Here is a 19,704-nt window from a genome sequence, read left to right on the forward strand (position 1 = left end):
GGTGGCCAGTGCACCAAATGGTGCCAGGCTGTGCCTACTGGCCGCCCAGCAGCAAGCTTTGGGAATTTTGGGATATGAAATTGCTGCTTAGGGACACCCATGAATAAGGCCAGCTTTAGTGTAGGTGAGAGATGAATTCCGGATGATTCCCATTAGCAGGGTCATGAAACTTTCAGCCAAGCATGGGGGCTGAGACCTGATGGTTTGGAGGGGAGTGTCCATAAGATCTATTTGGGCCACACTGATTCACCAGCCCAATTAGGAATCCTGACATGGGCTGTTAGCATAGAGCATCACTGACTGTCACACATCAGTCCACACCAAAGCTTTGGATGGGGGGCCTGTCTGGCAGGGCTAGGTACCATTACTTGACTGGGTGGTGGAATAGTGGACAGGTCACATTTGGCAGGGTCAAAACACTAACCAGCACGTGAGAGAACTTGGTCCGGGGCAAACTCTGTGGGGGAAGTGTGGGCCCAACCCTGTGGAAATACAAGTCCCACAAGTTAGCTCGCGAGCTGGGGTGGCAATGGGCTAAGCTAGGAGTGACCATGGCACCTGCCATCACTTATGGGTAAAGGAACTGATGGCAATCTGGACAGATCAAGGCAGCACCACCCGAAGGTGCATCCAAAAATAGGATGTGGGGTGGGCCAAGCTGCAACTGGAAGGGAGTGGACCGGGCAGGGCCAAGCAAACTTCAACTCACAAAAAAGAACAGAAATCAGGATGGAGCACATGTCATTCTGATCTAGGCTCTTACACTAACTGGTCTGCCTGAGGCAGGGATGCTATGCCACAGAATCGAAGGCAAAGGCTGAGACAGGTGAGGGGCTAAGCCAACTGGGTCAGAGCACCTACTGGCATGCATGCAGTGTAGGACTGGGAATAGACTCTGTTGGGGAGCTATGAGAGAACACCCTTACTGGGTTGGGATTCCCACGGGAGGGTGCGGGAGCCAGACTGGGGACTGCGTTCTGGTCTGGATATGGCTGCAATCTCCCTTGGCACAAGTGTGGACTGGGGCTGGGTGCACCAAGCAGGGCTAGATGCCTTCACCATCTGGCGCTCTGGAGAACCTGGGTAGATGTAGGACGGACTAGGCTGGGTCTCTGCCCCTACTGAGCCATGTGTGAGCAGTGTCTGGGTATGGACAAGCCTTGGCTGGGTGAAACAGCCAACACCAAGAACTGGAATGGATTGAAGGCCAGCAATGAGGGCTGGCCCATGGAACCATCAGTACACACAAGACCTGGCATAGGGAGAGGTTCTGAAGGAGGAGCTTGGGAAATTCCTCTGTCGAAACACGGTCCCTACAGGTGAGCGCAAGAACCACAATATGGAGCAACCTAGACCAAGCCAGAGGAAGATAACCACCATCATTCGTATAGCATAGGTGGGGGGCAGACCAGGCTGAACCCGTTCACATCAACCGCTGACGAATCCAAGTACCAGCACAGAGTGTAGGTCAGGCCAGTTTTGGTCGCAACACATACCAGTGCACATTAAGGAATGCCAAGGTGAGGTGAGTTGTACCAGATGTGGTTGCAGTGCCCAAACAGCACACGTGAGAACCGGGGGGGGGGGGGGGGGAGAAAGAGGAAGCAAAGGTGGCAGGGGAATGTGGGCTCCCCTGCTGGACAACCACTCCCACTGGAGAGCATGAGTTGGGTTGGGGGCAGACCAGACCAGGCAGGACTACAACACCTGTGGGCCTCATGTGAGCTAGACTGGGGAAGGGCCAGATTGGGCTGACTGACCCGACTGGTGCAAGCAAAAATTAGAGTGGGTGAGGGTTGGTTGGGCTTTGCCATATTATCAGATGGCAGAGGCTGGCACTGGGGGCCAATTCTGTTAAGTCAAATGCCAGAACCACCTGGAGAGTGTACAATGCAGAAGTTGGAGTGGCCTAGTAGGGAGATAATGGGCACCTCCCTTGCAGGTAACCACTCCCACTGGGAGAACATGAAAACCAGGACTGGGGCAGGGGTGGCTAGACAGAAAGGCACCTGCCAGTATGTGTGTGGGCTGGATAGTAGGTTGGTTGGGTTGAACTAGGCTTCAACGCCCATTGACAAGTACCAGAGCTAAATGGGATGTGGGACAGACTGAACAAGCCTGCGGTGCATACTGGCATACATGGGAACCAGGGTAGGGGGCAGGCCTGGTGGGAGTTATGGGGAGTCGCCCCAACTAGGCTGCAGCTCCCACTGGTTTATGTGAGGAACGAGTATGAAGCGGGTAGGATTGAGCTGGACTACAACACCCACTGGTTCAAGTGATGACAGGGCTGGAAACAGAACTGACCCAGCAATTGCAACCACCAGCATGTGAATAAGCTGATCGGGGTGACAGACTGTGCCAGACCCTGTACTGGCAAATTCACACAAGAACCAGATTTGGGATCATCTCAGATGAAGTTTCTTTGGAGATCCGTCCAAATGAACTGCTGATCTCAGAACCCCAACCATGAAGAGACTGTGTCAGCCAGTGGATTCTGAATAGGTTTCATCGTGATTGGAATGGCGAGATTGGCAGCAATTCAGAACTGTTGAACTATCAAAACTGCATGAGCAGGACCCTTAGAGCGTGCCTCGCATCAGGGACCTGGGAAGGGTGGGAGGCTGGGTGGGGCTTTTCCCTTTGTTTTTCCCCTAACCCCAGATACAGGAAAAAAAATGATATTAGTGTGGAAACAATGGTATTACCCACATTCCTGTAGCCCTTGACCCTTTGTACCCTAATCAACTAAGTAAGATCATTTAAAAAAATAAATTAATTTAAAAAAAAGAAAAAACAAAGCAAAACAAAACGAAAAAATAACTTTTATCTAAAACAAATCAAGGGAAAGAATAGAGACAAGTCCCTCCCAATGGGACTGCTAGGTAAGATAATCAAGCAACTTCATTTAATAACTAGAGGCCCTGATAAAGTCCCCCTATATTCCTGATATCTGTATGGTTCCTGAAGAAAAGACAAGGAAGGGGCCCAGTGCCGTGGCCTAGCGCTGTGGCCTAGCGGCTAATGTCCTCGCCTTGAACATGCCAGGATCCCATATGGGCACTGGTTCTAATCCCAGCAGCTCCACTTCCCATCCAGCTCCCTGCTTGTGGCCTGGGAAAGCAGTCGAGGATGACCCAAGGCCTTGGGACCCTGTACCCGCATGGGAGACCAAGAAGAGCTCCTGGCTCCTGGCTTCAGATCGGCACAGCACCGGCCGTTTGCGGTCACTTGGGGAGTAAATCATCGGACAGAAGGTCTTCCTCTCTGTCTCTCTCCACTCTGTCCGTCTCCACTCTCTCTATATATATATCTAACTTTGCAATAAAAATAAATAAATCTTTAAAGAAAAAAAAAGACAAGACGAGGAAGAAGCCTACACACCTCCTCCAAATTTGAAAAGGATGCATGAAATATATTCAAGTAAGCATCTTAGCTTTCTTAGGTGTCTCTGAAGATCTTCTCACACTCATGATGTAATGGATGTTTTTAATCTTGGAAACAAATTGGATTAAATAGAACTTATTTTTACTGTTCTAAAGAAAGTTACACTAATAATGATATGCCACGAGCACAGCGCATTAGCCTAGTAGCTAAAGTCCTTGTCTTGCTGCTTGTGATGTAAGCATCCCATATCAGAGTCAGTTCAAATCCCTGTTGCTTTATGTCCCATCTAACTCCCTGTTAAAGCACCCAGGAAGGCAGTGGAAAATGGCTCACGTATTGAATCCCTCTTATACTAGGAGACGACTAGGAGAGAATTCCTGCCTCTTGGCATCAGCCAGGCTCACATCTGGCTTGTATCCATTTGGAAAGTTAACCAGCAGATGGAAGATTCTCTCTCTCTCTCTTCTTCTTTTCTGTTCTTTTTTCAACTTTTTCCATTTTTAAATTATATTTTTGACAATCTTTACATAATTAATTAGGGTAAAAAGGTTCAAGGGCTACAGGAAAGTGCGCAAGACCACCATTTCCATATTGTTTCCTTCATGTATCTGAGGTAAAGGGGGATATTAAGGGAGAAGCCCCACCCAGTCTCCCACCTACCCACTCGCATGCATAGTTACGGTAAAAAGGTTTAGGGGTTATAGGGAAGTGGGTAAGACTATGATGTCCATATTGTTTCCTTCTTGTATCTGAGGTAAAGAGGGATATTGAGGGAGAAGCCTCACCCAGTTTCCTACCCTCCCCAAGTCCTGGATGTGGGGCATGCTCTGAGATCCTTGCGCAAGTGGTTTTAATAGTTCACCAGTTGTGAATCGCTGCCATTTTTGCCACTCCCAGCTGGGTGAGGTCATTGAAGAATCCACTGATTGTTAGAGTCTTCATTTGCCCAGTATTTCGCTGCCAAAATATAGCTGAGGTGGTTGATTGACTTGTTCTTTCTTCTGTCTTTTCTTGGGTAGGGTTCTGAGTCCAGCATTTCGATTGGGAAGATCCCCACAGAAACTCTGAGGTATTCCCAGACCAGATTCTTGTATGTTCTAGCAAGCACAGGGCCCGGCACAGTCCATCTCCATGATCAGCTGGTGGTTGCAGTTGCTGGATTGGTTCTGGTTTCAGTCCCAACTTGTACTGGAGCCAATGGGTGTTGCAGTCCAGCCTGGTTCTGCCCAGCACGTACTTGGCCCTCACATCAATCAGTGGGAGCTGCAGCCTAGTTGGAGCGACCCACAATAACCCCCGCTAGGCCCGCCCCCTGCCCTGGTTTGCCAGTATGTGTAGCAGACTAATCCAGTCTGCCCCATATCCCATTTGGCTCTCGTACATGTCAATGGGTATTAAAGTTTAGTTTCATCTAACCAGCTCAACTATCCATCCCTCATGGATGTTGTTGAGTGCCTCTCTGTCTAGCCACCCCAGTCCCCATCCTAGTTTTCATGCCCTTCCGTGGGAGTAGTAATCCAAGAGGGGGGAACCCACTATTTCCCTCCCGGGTCTGTCTCAATCCCGGTTTATGCACTCTTTGGGTGGTTCTGTGGTTTGACTTGACAGAATTAGCCCCCAGTGCCAGCTTCCGCCATCTGATGCTGTGGCTAAGCCCAAACAACCCTCACCCACTCTGGTTTATGCTTGCTGTTCTGGTTTTCAAATAAGTAAATAATTACATTTTTTTAAAATGAGGAATAGAAGCACAAGGTGTTCTTTTTTTTTTTTTAATGCTAAGTCCGATATACAGAGACAGAAAGGAATATCTTCCATCTGATGATTCACTCCCCAAGTGACCTCAATGGCCGGAGCTGTGCCGATCCAAAGCCAGGAGCCAGGAGCTCTTCCGGGTCTCCCACATAGATGCAGGGTTCCAAGGCTTTGGGCCGTCCTTGACTGCTTTCCCAGGTCATAAGCAGGGATCTGGATGGGAATTGGGACTGCTGGGATTAGAACCGGCACCCATGTGGGACCCCATGAGTTCAAGGTGAGAACTTTAACCGCTAGGTTGCCGTGCTGGGCTCATCCTGTGCATTCTTTTTTTTTTTTTTTTAAAGATTTATTTATTTTTATTACAAAGTCAGATATACAGAGAGGAGAGACAGAGAGGAAGATCTTCTGTCTGATGATTCACTCCCCAAGTGACTGCAACGGCTGGTGCTGCGCCGATCCAAAGCCGGGAACCTGGAACCGCTTCTGGGTCTCCCATGCGGGTGCAGTGTCCCAAATCTTTGGGCTGTCCTCGACTGCTTTCCCAGGCCACAAGCAGGGAGCTGGATGGGAAGTGGAGCTGCTGGGATTAGAACCGGTGCCCATATGGGATCCTGGCATGTTCAAGGCAAGGACATTAGCCGCTAGGCCACGCCGCCGGGCCCCATCTTGTGCATTCTTACACTTCTGCTGTCAACAGATGGAGTCTATTTATCGTCTTATTGAATTCTGCTGTCTTTATGATCTGCTTTGCCCAACCGAATGTTGCTGAAGAGATGTGTGCGTTCCAGAGCTGAGACCTTTCCAGGCACAGAAGTTGCTATTTCACTCACCTGGTGCTCTGTTATCTGGGAATTCTGTCTGACAACCTAGCTGGAGAAACTAGCGTGAGGACAAGGCTCAGATTTGGTATTCTGACTATCTCAACATTAAAACTGATTTTTGAATCCTCACCCTCAGGTAAGCCTGTAGTAACTGCAGTTGCCTGAGTAAACTCAAGATGAGCAGAACCGCCCAGCTGAGACCAGCCCAGAATCTAGAATTGTCAATAGGTATGTCATCATTGCAGTGAGTCGCCAGGTTTCAGGATAATTTGTCACATAGTCATAGATCATTAAAGTTCTTCTCATACCTTTCTACAAGGAACGGATAAGCTTGTTTGAAGTTTGTAGTGGAGGAACTAAACTTCAGACAGGTTAAGTAACACACCCAAGGTCATAAGACCAGTCAATAACTGAGCTGGGATTTTAAACGGGGTGTGTGATGTGTCAGACTCCAGGGTGCCAGCGCCAACCATTCTGTCTCTGAAAAGGGAATTCACAGAGCTAAGTCACTGTGAGTTTCCCACTCGCAATTTTCTAATCTGGAAATGAAATTTCAGTAACATAGAAATCGAATCTGAAAGAGGAAATAGCCCCAGCTTGAGGAGGACATACTTCTTCTTTTTTAAAACGTATACTTTAAAAAAGTGTTTTGCTTGAAAGGCAGATTTGCAGAAAGAGAAAGAGAGAGAGAGAGCAAGCGAGCTCTTCCATCAGTTAGTTCACTCTCCAAATGGCCACAATGGCTGGAGCTGGGCAGATTTGAAGCTGGGAACCTAGAGTGTCATCCAATTTCCCACATGGGTGCAGGGCCCCAAGGACTTGGATCATCCTCTGTTACTTTCCCAGCACATTAAAAGAGAACCGGATGGGAAGTAAAGCAGTGAGGGCTTGACCTATGCCCATAAGGAATGCCATTTGGGATCCGTTTTTTTTTTTTTATCTTAATTTTTATTTGAAAGACAAATTATACAGAGAGGGAAGGCAAGATGAAAGTTTTCTGTCCACTGGTTCACTGTCCAAATAGCCACAATAGCTGGAACTGAGGCAATCTAATGCCAGGAGCCAGAAGCTTTTTCTGGGTCCCATGTGGATGCAGGGTTCCAAGGCATTGGACCTAGGAAAAGGCTGCTTTCCCAGGCCTGAAGCTGATAACTGGGTTGGAAGTGGAGCAGGCAGGACATGAACCAGCACCAATATGGTATGCTATTGCCACTGGTCAAAGGATGAGCTTGCTGCACCTCCACACCAGCCACCTGGTCCTTTTTGTCAGCAGAGATGAGATCTCACTCGGAAAGGACAACACTGATCTTTGCTGTAGAAATGTCCCCTGTAGATGCTGGGTGAGGCATCAGTCTGTTTCCTGAAGGACAGTGTCTTTAGCCAGCCCCAAGCATTACAGAAATTGTCTTTGTTTAGTTGGTTGAAATGAAAGACATTTCCTTGGAGGTTTTCTTACCTTTGTGTCCGCCTTGTTTGAGGAATTGATTTCTGCTTTCAGCTAGGACACTAATAATGCATTGGCTTGACTTTGAGGGAGAATTGACTTAGTAAATCTTTGGGGCCTCCAAGACCTTTATTTAATTCCAGTCTTGATTTCAAGTGATGTGATGGTACATAGAATATTTTTAGGGCTTTTTCAAAGCCAAGTTAGATGATAGAGACGGAATTTAGTCCTGCAGACTCGTTTTGGCAAATGAAGAAGGTGGTATGCCCTTGTCATTACAATTAAAAGAAAACTATGCCATATTTTGAGATTCCAAAGCAACGTTTTTAAAGATGTTCTTAGCCCCTCTTTTAGGTTTTAAATATGTGTCTCCTAGATGAAGTGCTGGTTGGATGGATTATCTATGTCTTCCATAGAAAATGTAATACAAACACTTTTGGCAAAATAAGACAATTTCAAGTTTATTTGAAAAATCTTTTGTATTTTATTTTATTTATTTTTAAAGGTAGATTTAGAGAGGGAGAGACAGAGAGAGAGAGAGAGAGAGAAGGTCTTCTATCTGCTGGTTCGCTACCCAAATGGCTGCAATAGCCAGTGCTGTGTCTCTCCAAAGCCAGGATCCAGGAGTCTTTTCTGAGTTCCCCATGTGAGTACCAGTTCCCAAAGACTTGGGCCATCCTCCACTACCTTTCTAGGTCACAAGCAGAGAGCTGGATGGGAAGTGGAGCAGCTGGGACATGAACTGGCATCCATATAGGATGTTGGCACTTGTAAGGTGAAGGGTTATCCTGTTGAGTTATTGTTCTGGTCCCAAGAAAAGACAATTTCAAAAGCACATAATGGCTGTGTTAGATCACGGCTTCTGTTTCTCCTTGAACATTTAACTTTATTTCCAGAAAAAGCCACTGCTCATTCATTTAAAACAGAAAAATGAGAAAATCAAAAGGCAGGTATGCCCTGAAATTGCAGAATTTGACTATGATTCTGAAAATTCGCTGTGTCTCACTCTTTTTTTTTTTTCTCTAGAAAGGCCAGCATGTAAGCATGTGTATAAAACCTAGAATAAAGTAAAAGAAACCGATAGAATAAGAAGTGAAGCTAAAATCAGATAAGAGGAGTCTTCAGAAATTTCATGCAGAGATCCCAGTGTGATGGCTCATTGGCTAAATTCTCACCTTGTAAGCATTGGGATCCCATATGGACCCTGGTTTGTGTCCTGGCTGCTCCAGCTCCCTGTTTATGTCCTGAGAAAGCAGTGGAGCATGGTCCTAGCCTTGGGATCCTGCACCCATGTGGGAGCCACGGAAGAAGCTCCTGACTCTTGGCTTCGGATGGGTGCAGCTCTGATGTTTGTGGTCCTTTGGTGAGTAAGACAGCCAATAGAAGATCTTTTTTACTGTCTCTCCCTCTCTTTGTAGATCTGCCTTTCCAATAAAAATAAATACTTCTTTTAAAAAGTAACAACAAATGCATACATTAAAAGAATTTCTTGGAGGATGCATATTTTGAAGAAATGATACATAAATGTCAACTTTTTGCACCCAGATTTTTCTTTTAAGTCTATTTGGATGTTTTGAAGGACTGTCATTTGCGTAGAGGTTTAAGCAAGGTATACCCTAAAGTGAAGGACTAGATTGGCTTATTTTTGTTGTTACTGTAGTGGAATAACCATGACATGGTAACTTTATAGATAGGTTAGTTTTAGTTTACAGATCTGAAGGTCACATGTGTTGAGGCTTCTTGTTGTCAGAGTCCTGAGGCATCAACTCCATTCTGGTCACCTTATTTAATCCTAATCATCCTGGAGGTCCCATCACTAAAAACCACAGTAAAATTACTTTCTAAATACCTTACAATGGGTGTTAAACTTCAACACATGAAACCTTGGTCAACATGCTCAAACTGACGTGGGTTATGTGGAAGTTAGCAAAAGGGTGAGTCTTCCGGTAGTCTGTCAGAGTCAGGCACCACTGCAAATCCCACTCCCTTCGGGGCTGATCCAACATGGCTGCAGGCATGGCCCACCCACTTCCCCATCATGCAGAAGATGCCCATGTGACCGTGTGTGTACTGCAGCTCCTTGTGGAAATGCCAAGGTAGCTTCCTAGAGAACACGACTTGCACACTGCCCCCTACCCAACAAACACATGGGAGCTGAGGTGGGGAGAGGTTGTCCACATTCATGTCTGAGTATGCACAGCCTCTTGAAATAAATCTCCTTGTCCTTTTTGGACCTTTATTTGAAGAGACAAGAACTTAGAATAAACCCAGCCAGGGACTGCCAATCCCCCAACAAAACCATATTCAAACCATGACAAGGGGAAATGAAGTTAGGTAGGCTTCAAATGTAGTGGAAGAATTCAGTTGCTTACACAAATGAAATAATAGGAGAAAAATTTCTAACTAAATAATTTGGAAGTTATCCAACATTTAATTGGGGTATTTTGTGTGTTAACATCAGGGCAGTATGTTAAATGTTTTAGCCAAGAAAATGTCAACTAGGGTCAGAAGGTCAAATGTCCAAAGGAACCATGCAAAATATGGATAGTTATCATATATTTGATAAATATATAATATCCGGAGCATATAAAAAACTTCAACAAGAGGTCCAGCGTGGTTGCCTAGTGGCTAAAGTCCTTGTCTTGCACGTGCCAAGATCCCATATTGGCTCAGGTTCGTGTCCTAGCAGCCCTGTTTCCCAACCAGCTCCCTGCTTGTGGCCTGGGAAAGCAGTCGAGGATGGCCCAAAGCCTTGAGACTGTCCCCGTGTAGGAGACCTGGAAGAGGCTCCTGGCTCCTGGCTTCAGATCGGCTCAGCACTGGGGTCACTTGGGGAGTGAATCATCAGACAGAGATCTTCCTCTCTGTTTCTCCTTCTCTCTGTATTTATCTACCTTCCCAATACAAATAAATAAATCTTTCAAAAAAAATATTTGTACACTCATTTTTGTAGTCATTTTATTTGAAGTAGTCAAAAAGGGTGAAAGTAACCCAAATGCACATAAATGGATGATTGGATTAGCAAAATGTGTCATTCACTCACAATGGAATATTATTCAGCCATAAAAAGAAAATTCTGTCCACGTGCTATGATATGCATGGGCTTTGAAGACATTCGGGCAAGTGAAACAAATCAGTCATGAAAGTGAATCAGTGGTGGCTGGGGTATAGGGGAGGGCAAACATAGAATTACAGTTTCACAAAATGAAAAGAATTTTGCAGATTTGTTATACAACAGTAGGAATGTAACTGATACTATTAACCCTTTAAAAATGTTTAAGATGATGAGTTTTGGGGTCCGTGTTGTACAGTAAGTAATCAGGCGTCCATCTGCAACAATTACATCCCATTTGGATGCTGGTTTGTGTCCCGGTTGCTCCACTTGCAATCCAGGTCCTTGCTAATGTGCCTAGGAAGGCACTGGAACCTGGCCCAGGCAGTTTGGCTCTCTGCACCCTTGAGGGAGACCTAGTTGGAGTTCCAGGCTCCTGGTTTTGGCTTGGTCTAGCTCTAGTCATTGCAGCTACTTAGGGGAGTGAGCCAACAGATGAAAGACTTCTCTAGTCTTTGTTACATTACATCACTGACACTCCCACTTCTATCTCTCTCTCCTGTAGTTAAGGACCCTGCGGTTATACTGGGCTCATCGTTACAATTAGGAAAATGCCTTTGTTTTATGGTTAGCTCATTAGCAACCTTACTTCCATCTGTTGTATTTAAATTCTGTTTTCCATGGTATGGCATAACAGTGTTACTTGGAACCATGCCTGAGTTTCTTCTTCTTCTTTTTTTTTAAGATTTATTTATTTATAAGTTTATATATATAACTACTACATATTATTTATATATAAATCCTCCATCTTCAGCATTAGAATCCCATATGGGTGCTGATTCATGTTCCAGCTGTTCCACTTTTGATCCACTCCATGTTTATGACCTGGAGAAATAGTACAGGATGGCTCAAGTCCTTGAGACCCTGTACCCGTGTGGGAGATGCAGAAGAAGCTCCTAGCTCCAGACTTTGGATTGGCATAACTCTAGCTATGGCAGACTTTTGGGGAGTGAATCAGCAGATGGAAGATCTTTCCTTCCCAGTCTTTCTGGAAAATCTCTGTAAAATTTGCCTTTTAAATAAAATTTAAAAATTTTTTTCTGGATAGTGGTCTAGTGGCTAAGTCCTCGCCTTCCACATGCACTGGGATCCCATATGGGCGCCAGTTCATGTCCTGCTACTCCACTTCCTCCATCTCCCTGCTTGTGGCCTGGGAAAGCAACAGAGGACAGCCCAAAGCCTTGGGACCCTGAACACACAAGAGAGACCTGTTGTGGCCACTTGAGGAGTGGATCAGCAGGTGGAGAATCTTCCTCTCTGTCTCTTCTCCTCTTTGTAAATCTGACTTTCCAATAAAAATAAATAAATCTTTTTAAAAAGAATTGTATAAAATGAATCAATAAAAAAGGAATTGAGTGTAAAATAAGAACAAGGGATGATTTAATATTTACTGTCATCAAGCTATAAAAAGGCAGATAGACAAGTATCAATAAGACAGACACTATCTGTACTGTGCAGAGCCTCTCAGGCTGGAGAGTATACCCTTGTTGCTGCTCAGATATGAAAGCCAGTACCAACCTAAGGCATTGGAAGACAGAGATACCCACACCCTAGTCCAAGAGTCTAGAAATATGTTAGGTTCTATGTCTGTGATGTTTTCTCACACCAGTCAGTTGCCAATCACCAGACCTGGATCAAACATTGCAAATTAGTTTTCACGCTAACTGCCTGGACTTCAATCCCAAAAGATGGTTGCTGCCTCAAACTCCACCTGCAAGTCCTAAAGCTACATGATTCTGACTGAGCCCTCCATGACCCCCCCTCTGTTTTTAAAGATTTATTTATTTTTATTGCAAAGTCAGATATACAGAGAGGAGGAGAGACAGAGAGGAAGAGGAAGATCTTCCGTCTGATGATTCACTCTCTAAGTGACTGCAAAAGTCAGAGCTGCACCAATCCAAAGCCAGAAGCTAGGAACCTCCTCTAGGTCTGCCACGCAGGTGCAGGGTCCCAAAGCTTTGGGCCGTCCTTGACTGCTTTCCCAGGACACAAGCAGGGAGCTGGATGGGAAGCGGGGCTGCCAGTATTAAAACCAGCACCCATATAGGATCCCGGGGCATGCAAGGCAAGGACTTTAGCTGTTAGGCCACCGCGCTGGGCCCCTTTTGTACATTTTATGGGTATATCAAAAAAGGTAGAGTTTAAATTGTGGACCTGAGTCTAGATGGCCATGCATACAGCACAATTTCAACGTTTTGTGTGGCCTTATTACCCTGTAACATTGTTCCACTCACTGTGCATTTGTTACAGAGCAAGGACCTTTCAGTCATCAATGCAAACTACCATGGTGCATGAACTTTGTACAAAGATAACACAGGAATGAAAGAGGGACATCCCTGCCCATCAGAACATAAAAACAAGGACACAAAGCTTTGGTGACCAATGAGGTCACATTGGAAAGAACCACAGTGGCCAGAAAGATGCCACCCTCAGGTGGGAAAAGGTGTGGTGACTACAGAGGCAGCCCAGGCACCTTAGAGCACATGTTTTCAGAAGGAATATGTTAGATCACAGTGTATCACTAAGTTTCCCTTGACCGCAAAGAATCGTGGGAACAACATGGTGCTGATTCTCACTGCACAGCATGGCTCACAAGCCACAGGTGGGACAAACACTGGGAAAGCTCCATGGCATCTTCATGGCTGAAGTCTGTGGAAAGTCCTTCCAGACTTCCAGGCAGAGGGCAAGTCTGGGGTTTCGCATAGGAAACCTTGATGCGCCCAGCCAGTAGGCAGAGAATGCAGTGAGGTTTCCAGGAGGAGTGACTGCATTGTACTAGCAGGGCAGGTATTGCAAACACAGGGTCCCCCAAGGCCAGGCAGGGAACACTCCTCAGTGATGGGATTCTAAATGGCAAAATCATGACTGAGTTGTGCCTTAATATCCCCAGGTGAGATGGGAACAAGATTTACCATATCTCCCAATTAAAAAAAAAACACACACACAAAAAAATCTGGATGTTGTAGGTCGAATCTCCTGATATTCACAAGTTACAACTAATTTTTTTTTGTAAGATTTTTTTTAAGATTTATTTATTTTTATTACAAAGTCAGATATATAGAGAGGAGGAGAGACAGAGAGGAAGATCTTCCGTCTGATGATTCACTCCCCAAGTGAGCTGCACCGGCCGGTGCTGCGCCGATCCGAAGCCTGGAACCTGGAACCTCTTCTGGGTCTCCCACACGGGTGCAGTGTCCCAGTGCTCTGGGCCGTCCTCAACTGCTTCCCAGGCCACAAGCAGGGAGCTGGATGGGAAGTAGAGCTGCTGGGTTTAGAACCGGCGCCTATATGGGATCCCGGTACATTCAAGGCGAGGACTTAAGCCGCTAGGCCACGCCGCCGGGCCCAAGATTTATTTATTTTTTATTACGAAGTCAGATATACAGAGAGGCGGAGAGATAGAGAGGAAGATCTTCTATCCGATGAATCACTCCCCAAGTGAGTGCAACGGCCAGTGCTGTGCCGATCTAGAGCCAGGACCCAGGAACTTCCTCCAGGTCTCCCACACGGGGGAGACTTTCTACACGGGTGCAGGATCCCAAAGCATTGCGCTGTCCTCAACTACTTTCCCAGGCCACAAGCAGGGAGTTGGATGGGAAGTGGAGCTGCTAGGATTAGAACCGGCGCCCATATGGGATCCTGGTGCGTTCAAGGCGATGACTTTAGCCGCTAGACCACGCTGCTGGGCCCAAGTTACAACTAATTTAAATGTCACTGTGTGACCCAGAACAGCAGCAGCAATGACAACAACCAGCTGCTGGATGACGCATGGCAGCCATGAAGGAGTCCTGTGTCCTGAATGTGACATGACCATACAGAGCAGCTAGACTGGAAGGACAAGAGCTGGCTCCATGAGGACCTGTGCGTGGAGATGACCAATGACCAGAGAATTCTATCTTCCCCACACCGTTCTCTCTGATGCACATCTCCACCTGGCATTCAAAGTAGGACTGAGGTTCAATTCCTATCAATTCAGTAGTAATAGACCTTGAGATATTAAGGCCATTGACATAATAATAATAATAATAGTGGGTTGTGACATTTAAAAAATATTTATTTGAGAGAAAGAAAGAGACAGAAGCAGAAATCCCTTTTCCTGGTTCACTCTCTGGTGCACACAATGGCCCCTTGTTGGAGCCCAAGCCGGGAGCTGGGGACTCGGCCTAGGACTCCCATGTGGTTGGCAGGGACCCAGGTACCTGAGCCATCACTACTGCCTACCACAGTCAGCTAGAATTAGGATTCAGGCCCAGGAACCAACCCCAGGTACTCCAGCGTGGGATACAAGTGTCTAAAATGATGAGATTATGAATTTGGTCATGAATTTATGTCCTGTGATTCATGCGTGACACATAGTTAAAGGTGTCTAAAACTTCCATTGTTCGGTTCATGTCCTGCCTGAAGAGCTTTTTCTCTGCTCTGGTGTAGCAACACTCAATTACTCTCTCTATATATATATTTTTAATAATAAGGCCAAAAGGGCCAGACTGCAATCTGGAGCTTTAGATGCCCTTTCTCTCATGGCTTTGTTTACTCTCTTCTTTCCTTATAAATGTCCTTCCCAGTCCTCATATCTACCTACAAAATCCCATTATCTTTTTGAAAAATCCCAAGATGAAGCCACTGTTACAGTCGATTATGTCCCAAGCACCAATCCCTAGGACCTCAGAATGTTGACTGTATAGGGAGGCAGGATCTTCTAAGTGGTAATTAAGTTAAAATAAAATCATTAGGCTAGGCCCCCATCCAGTATGACTGTTGTCCTTACAAGAAGAGGCCATCTGGACATGGGAGTTGTGAAAACACAGGTGTCCGTTGCTTTAAAGACCCAGTCTGCTGTGCTTCGTTACGGCAGCTCAAGCAAACTCACACAGCTCCTTCTTCCATTCCAGTCCAAAGTCATCTTGCTCTTTTTTGCCTTCAGGAACACTTCCTTGCATCTGCTGTGGCTGCTGGCACAGCAGCAGCAGCTCGGTACCACACTTAGCTGCAAGTGTGTTTCCTTCCACTTGAGGGGTGAAGCTCATCTCGTGGTTCTTTGCTTAGTCTCAGAATAATTCACTGGAGCTGAAAAATGACTGCTGGCTTGACTTGAATGATGAAACGTGCTGTGGCTTTTAAGATGTGGTGATGTGGCTTTGCTAACAGTCTAGCAAACAAATAGTGGGTTCCAGAGAGGCGTGCACGTGCTACTGAGATTCTCCTCTCCCCATCCCCTGCCTTCTAAAATATTTTCATTTTATTTGAGCGAGTGAAAGATCTTTCATTGACTGGTTCATTCTCCAAACATCCACAACAGCCAGGACGTGGCCAGGCTGAAGCCAGAAACTCGACACACCATCGGAGTGTCCCACGTGGGTGGTAATGATCATATAGTTGAGTCCTCGCGTGCTGCTTCTCAGGCAATGCATAACCAGGAATTGAATAGAAAGCAGAACAAAAAGGATTCAAACCAGGCACTTTTGGTTTGAAACATGGTCAACCCAGGCAGGGACTTAACCCCTGTGTCAAATACCCACCCTCCTAGAACTTTTTTTTTTTAATTGGAAAGGCAGATTTACAGAGAGAAGGAGAGACAGACTCCCAAAATGGCCACAACAGCCGGAGCAGAAGCCAGGGACTAGGAGCTTCTTCCGGGTCTCTCACATGGATGCAGGGTCCCAAGGTTTTGGGCCATTCTCCACTGCTTTCCCAGACCACAAGCCAGGGAGCTGGATTGGAAGTGGAGCTGCCAGGACACAAACTGGTGCCTATATGGGATCCCGGCACATGCAAGGGGAGAATTAGCCATCGCCCAACTCTCCCTCCCCCACAACTTCCTAGAGCTTCTTTCGGGAGTGAAGGCCTTAATCCCTCCAGTGGAAGGAGCTGCAGGAAGAGTCTTCAGTTGTCAGCTCTGGTTGGTAATAAACTGCCTCAGCCTCTCAGGGCTGGTCTGCTGTCCCTGACCCACAAGCATGGTTATCTAAAAGCCTGGCTCACTCCCCACACACTCAACAACTCCAAAGGGTCAGCAGCTTGAAGGGCAACCTCATGGGGTCAGAGAGCCTGCGCTGGGCCTCCGCTGCAGCCGGACTCTCCAGCCTGCCTTTCCCTGGTCTGTAGCCCAAGAACACTCCTAAGGGTCCCGCATGGCAGCGTTTGTCAGGGAGTTGGTTTCTGGGTAGGCTTTCATTCCAAGGAATTCCTATTTTTGTTACAGATTTGAGGCTGTTCATACTGACAAAAGAAAGGATATGCCAGATCTATGTTAATTATGTTCATTTTGTCATATAAACTCTGCGAAAGAACAAAGATAGGGAGACGCCGTGTAGGGTGAGAAAATAGGTAGTAATTACTGAATTGTGAGAGAGTATAAATTTGTGTCACAAGTTTAGAATTGAGTTTATTATTATTTTTGTTATGCTAAATAACCTAGTGTGCTAACAGTCATGTCAACAACTTAACATTGTGTGAACAGGGTTAGCTGTCGTGCTGTTTGCTTTCTTTCTCTCATCTGATTTCCACCAGAAGCTCTTTGCCATGAAGGTTTGAGTTTGTTATTAACAGCCTCCCAGACACATTCCTTCTCTGAGGAGCAACAAAAAGCTGAAGTGAATGCCCTTGCACCTTCATCTCTGAACGTGCTGGGCAAAGATAAGTAGTAAGACTCCTGCACATTGAGTGAGTGGACAACCAAGATACGAGCACGGAATGTTCCCTTGATTCTGCTTTGAATTGTGAACAGTAAGTAATATCTAAGATAACCAAGGCTCATAGTGAGCAGAGAAGGCTGCAGAGGTGCCAGGGTGCAGAGGCACAGAAAAGGGTGGGAAGCTGTTCATGATTAACATTCAAGGGTACAGGTCCCAGATTAGGCTACTTGGCATTCACCATTTTGCCTTGCTTTCTAGCTGCATGAGCTTGAGCAAGTTCCCCAGACTGTTCTGTGCTGCAATTTCCTCAAGCATAAAATAGGGATATGGTCATTTTTACCCCATAGATTGTCATCATGGTGATTCAATGAGCTATTACATGCCTGGCAAGGAAATTGCTTAATAGATGTTACGCCTGGCCTTTCTTAGCCTGGAGTTGGAGGTTGAGTTCCCACCACATCAGGACTGACCAGAGTACACTAGAAGCAGCATTAGCAAGAGAGCAAAAAAGATAGCTTCTCCCTTTCGTTACTTCAGAGGACAGGCATGAGTGTCTCATGGGGGCACAAAGATGATTCAGGAGTCCTTAAACCCTCAGATCTACCTGTCAGGTAAGGGGCTGGTGCTCACCTGCTCCTGATGGATGGAAATCCATCCTTTGATAGGAAGGGATACCAGAGTGGCTAGTGACCACTCACACAAGTACCCTTAGTGCATGAGGCCTCTGGTACAGGGCCTGGTCGACTCTCTGTAATCAGGGAGCCTGGCTGTGCCTCAATCCGTTCTAAAATAGCAATGATACCTTACAGGTTTGCTGTGATACTCGAGACAGAATAAAATAACTGCTGTGGAAAAGAAGTGTTAGTCTTCTGAAAAAGCATTTCTTGAGTACTTGCTGCATTTCAGGAACTGTGCCAGGTAGTGGAGGATTAACCAAAGTGAAACAAAACAGAAAGAAAAAAAAAGCTGGCATCTAATAAATCTGAAAGAAAAACTATTCAGAAAAAGGGAACCAGGTCCAGAAAGTCTTGGTAATAACATTTTTTGAAGTTTATTTATCCAGTAGAAAGGCAGAGTGATGTTAGAAAGAGTTTTTTTTTTTTTTTTTAACTGTTTGTTCATTTTTCAAATGCCTCCAACAGACAGGACTGGACCAGGTTGCACTCCAGGATGCAGGAACCCCATTGAGGTCTGCCATGTGGAAATCAGGCACCCAAGTACTGAAGCCATCATCTTTTGCCTCCCAGGGTACACATTCACAGGCAGCTGGATCAGAAGCAGGGGTGGGACTCAATCCCACGCACCATAGGATGTAGCTGTACCAAGTAGCAGCTTCACCTGCTATGCCACAATGCCCATCCTAGTCCTGATATTTTTGAGTTCTTTTTGCTAAGAACTATGTCAGGTTGTATGCTTTATTCAGGTTACCTCATTTCACCCTCACATGATGAGCAGTTATGAATCTGACCCTGTGCACATGCTGTGAGTGACCAGAGATGGGACAGGTGAGTCATATTCCCATCACAGTGAACCTCATATCACAGACTGTAGGCTGTGCTGTATAGTTTGTTTGCTCCTCCCAATCTTCTCTCCATTCTTGCTCTACTCTGCTAGGGCCCCAGGAGGCAGACCTAGCAGGTCACTATGCTCTGTCTGTTGCAGAGGTTCAACCACTGCTGGTCTCTCGCAGAGGTTAGGGACAGGAGTGTGAGCTTAGGCCTTGATTCTCCTCTTTTCCTCCATCCCATCTTGCCTGGAGCTGCCTGTGTTCCCTCTCCAGGAAGCCAGGCCCACGTGAGCCTGCCCCTGCCCCTTCAAGGGATGGAATAACCAGGCTTCTACTAGTAGGGGGTCTCTGGATTTCCTTACCTACCACTTTATAAAAACTGATTGTGTGGCCCAGCTTGATGGCTCAGTGGCCGAATCCTTGCCTTGCAACCACTGGGATCCCATATGGTGATCCATTTTGGCTACTTGGGGAGTGAACTAGCAGATGGAAGATCTTTCTGTCTGTGTCTTCTCTCTGTAAATCTGCCTTTCCAATTTAAAAAAGAGTTAAAAAAAAAAAAGACTTGAAGACTGATTGTGTACCTCTGTGAATGAAGGCACGCCTTTTTTCCTCCCTACTACCACTCCTGCATCTACCAGGCTGGACTGGATGACTGGTTACCATTCCAATCTGTTTTACTGCACACTCTGTTGGAATAAGGGAAGGAATAAACATGAAATGGTTCTTGTATAGTAGTTTCATTGGCAGTAGTGCTTAGTGATAAAGTGTTGTTGAATTTTGCTTTCCTGTTTGTTGAGTATATCTTGGGTTCACTGACAGATTTCATCTGTCATTTCTTTTGAGAATTTACCGTTAAAGTATAGTTTTCTTTGTTGTTTAATATGAACTTATTTTAATTGAAAAGCAGATTTATAGAGAGCAAAACAGGAAGGAAGATCTTCCATCTGCTGGTTCACACCCCAAATGAGTCGATCTGAAGCCAGGAGCCAGGAGCCACTTCTGGGTCTTCCAATTGTGTGCAGGATCCTAAAGCTTTGGGC

The 19,704-nt window shown here is 45.9% G+C and overlaps 1 long non-coding RNA gene across 1 annotated transcript in view; it reads left to right on the forward strand.

Annotated features, from left to right (window-relative positions):
- The first annotated feature begins 6,052 nt into the window (after window positions 1-6,052).
- The window catches only part of LOC131483065 (uncharacterized), a 40,455-nt gene continuing 26,803 nt past the window's right edge, over window positions 6,053-19,704 (forward strand). Inside the window, exons 1-2 of the long non-coding RNA XR_009247495.1 lie at window positions 6,053-6,191; window positions 17,030-17,245. This is a non-coding gene — a long non-coding RNA (uncharacterized LOC131483065). The remainder of the gene's footprint in view (window positions 6,192-17,029; window positions 17,246-19,704) is intronic.

The sequence above is a fragment of the Ochotona princeps genome, chromosome 23 (assembly GCF_030435755.1).
Source record: "Ochotona princeps isolate mOchPri1 chromosome 23, mOchPri1.hap1, whole genome shotgun sequence".
NCBI lineage: Eukaryota > Metazoa > Chordata > Mammalia > Lagomorpha > Ochotonidae > Ochotona > Ochotona princeps.